Raw genomic sequence first — 3,815 nt, 5'->3', positions numbered from 1 at the left:
AGTTGTAGCAACTGCTGGTTCTCATTGTTGGGGTCCAGTTGTAGCAACTGCTGGTTCTTATTGTTGGGGTCCAGCTGTAGCAACTACTGGTTCTCATTGTTGTGGTCCAGTTATAGCAACTGCTGGTTCTCATAGTTGGGGTCCATCTGTAGCAACTGCTGGTTCTCATAGTTGGGGTCCCGCTGTAGCAACTGCTGGTTCTTATTGTTGGGGTCCAGCTGTAGCAACTGCTGGTTCTTATTGTTGGGGTCCAGCTGTAGCAACTGCTGGTTCTCATTGTTGGGGTCCAGCTGTAGCAACTGCTGGTTCTTATTGTTGGGGTCCAGCTGTAGCAACTGCTGGTTCTCATTGTTGGGGTCCAGCTGTAGCAACTGCTGGTTCTCATTGTTGGGGTCCAGTTGTAGCAACTGCTGGTTCTCATAGTTGGTGTCCAGCTGTTGCAACTGCTGGTTCTCATAGTTGGGGTCCAGCTGTAGCAACTGCTGGTTCTCCTAATTGGGTTCCAGTAGTAACTCGTGGTTTTCATAATGCAGTGTACATTTCCCCATCTGTATTTTCACGTTGAAGTTCCGACTCTTCTTGTTTCAATTTGCTTCGTACCCAGTTCATTAAAAAAAAAAACTGGTGACACCCATATCTCAAGTGCCTAATATATAAATAAAAATGGAAAAGTTCGTTTGTTCAAAATCGTTAATCTCCGAAAGTTCTTCACCGATTGTTTTGAAATTTTCACACAATGTTCTATTCGCATCCGATCAGGTTTTTATGTACAAATTATATTGATGTCCTGTATGCGACGGAATAATACATGCTCTTTTTGAAATGTTTTGTTTTTCATATGTTTTTCATGTGAAAGAAATGTTCAAAACCTCTTTACCGATTGCTTTGAAATTTTGACACGGCGTTGCATTCGAATTGGGGAGTGTTTCTATATACTTAATATATACATACCTTACCTGTGACTGGAGAAAACATGCTTTTTTTTTTAAAAACATCGACATCTGTTGGATGTAAGAGTAACACACGCTGTAATCTCCCAAAGTTCTTCACCAATTGCTTTGAAATTCTGACACAACGTTCCATTCGAATATGCGCGTCCTTTTATATACCTACTATATAGATACCACCTCTGTGACAGGAAAAAAACATGCATTTTTGAAAAACAGCGCCATCTGTTGCACATAATAGCAACATGCACGTTATACTAAATGTCACGAATTCCATTTGAATGTTCCCGATTGCATTGATAAATTTTAATTTCATAGGTTTTGATTTGTTTTATTTTTATTGAATTATTTTGTGTGACATTGTGTTAGAATTGAGCTGTGTTGTTTACCATACCGTTCATTTCGTAAGTATGCCACACCTGTTACAGGTAAAACTATACATTTTTTAAAAAACAGCGCCATCTGTTGCATGTAGGAGGAACACACATGCTATTCTAAATATGTAACAATTCCATTTCAATGTTTCTATGTTTGTTAAATTGAATTTTCATAGATTTTTATTCATTTTTCATTTTGATTTAATTTTGTGTGAATTGCGTTGGAACTGAGCTGTGTTGTTTACCATACCTTTCACTTTGGGAGTATAGTTTATTTTTTTACTTTTCATATTTTCATTTCATTTTTTAACTGTTTTTCTTATATTTCAGTGATGGGAACATCACATCACTTGATGTTCCCAATTTTCTGATGTGAACATGAGACCATTTGGGAAGGCATCGGACGAGGGAGTGGGGAATGGTGGGGATGACGAGGGGACGGAAGTGAGAGATGATGTGGAGGACGAGGGGACAATGGAGGGGGTAATGGTGGGGAAGGACGAGGGGACGGGGGAGTTTGGGATGGTGGGGACGAGGGGATGGGGGAATGGAGAATGGTGGGTAGGGCAAAGGGACATGGGGAGTGGGGCATGGTGGGAAGGAAGAGGGGATGGGTGAGTGGGGAATGGTGGGGAGGACAAGGGGACGGTGGAGTGAGGAATGGTTGGGAGGCCGAGGAGACGGGGGAGGGGGGAAATTGTGGGGGAGGGGGGGACTGGGGGACAGGGATGGTTTCAGGGGACAGGAATATATACTAGCAGTACCCGGCCAATGCGTGATCGGGTACTGCTAGCATATATATATATATATATATATATATATATATATATATATATATATATATATATATATATATATATTGTGACGATAACGCGTTGGTGTTCGGCTGTTTAAGGCTAGGGGTATGGCCTCGTCACATAGTTATAAAAAAAAATAGAAAAAACTGGAACTTCGTCTGTGGTAAGGTAAGGAGAAGACACACAAAACACAAGTAAACTTTAACAATGAAATTTTAATTACGTTAAATAAATCAAAACATGAAAAAATGGACAAACAAATTTGTATAATAAAATCAATCAATCAAAATAATAAGAATAATTAAATGACACAATGAAAAGTTACGTTAAGACAAAATAACAAGAAGTGCAATACAAAAATAAATGTGAGGTGCTGGAATATTGGCTTTAAGCTACCACCTCTCTCAGTACACGCTTACGTCTAGCCGGGAGAAGTGTTAACTGTGGAAGCACTGAATATTCTGAGGTCTGAGGTCGTGGCGACCCCAGACATCAAGTAGTATGGGGGGGCGAGTGCAGTTGCAGCCAGACCGGCGACCAATCAGCGGAGCCGGTAGTAAGACAGGTAGTTTGGCGGTTTGAGTCTGAGCAGGTGTCCCTGGCTGCATACGTTTTGCTCTCTGGCAAACCTTGCTGGTGCTGTTGTCGTTGTTGGACATTTCTTCCATAGTAGTTATATATATTTGTTGCGACGTATTTGTGGAGGGAAGAGCAGGCTCAATCTCTTGAAGGAGATTATCGTCAAATATAATTATATATATATATATATATATATTATATAATATATATATATATATATATATATATATATTAGTATATTTTGGTAGCAGTCTTTCCTGTAGACATATATTATTAAATATGACCGAAAAAGTAAGATTAATAATTCTAACACTTATTATACTTATCTATTAATTTTATAAATTACCACTTATCTATTAATAATTCTTCTTTTGAATTACCTCCAACAGTGAAAAAAAATGTACGAAAGATTGAGAAAATTCGTGTTAGAATTATTAATCTTACTTTTTCGGTCATATTTAATAATATATATATATATATATATATGTGTGTATATCACGAAAATAAACACGTGATTAAGAATGTGACAATGTCAGACCACGGAGGAAAAATGAAACAGGAAATTTCCTTAAGTACTTTCGTATATTAAATACATCTTCAGAAGGTCACATCTTTGGACCTTCTGAAGATGTATTTAATATACGAAAGTACTTAAGGAAATTTCCTGTTTCATTTTTCCTCCGTGGTCTGACATTGTCATATATATATAATATATATATATATATATATATATATATATATATATATATATATATAATATATATATATATATATGTCGTACCTAGTAGCCAGAACGCACTTCTCAGCCTACTATGCAAGGCCCGATTTGCCTAATAAGCCAAGTTTTCATGAATTAATGTTTTTTCGACTACCTAACCTACCTAACCAAACCTAACCTAGCTTTTTCGGCTACCTAACCTAACCTAACCTATTAAGATAGGTTAGGTTAGGTTAGGTTAGGTAGGGTTGGTTAGGTTCGGTCATATATCTACGTTAATTTTAACTCCAATAAAAATAAATTGACCTCATACATTATGAAATGGGTAGCTTTATCATTTCACAAGAAAAAAATTAGAGAAAATATATTAATTCAGGAAAACTTGGCTTAATAGGCA

This window comes from Procambarus clarkii, chromosome 47 (genome assembly GCF_040958095.1).
Source record: "Procambarus clarkii isolate CNS0578487 chromosome 47, FALCON_Pclarkii_2.0, whole genome shotgun sequence".
NCBI lineage: Eukaryota > Metazoa > Arthropoda > Malacostraca > Decapoda > Cambaridae > Procambarus > Procambarus clarkii.
Note: the sequence above shows the minus strand (reverse complement) of the source record.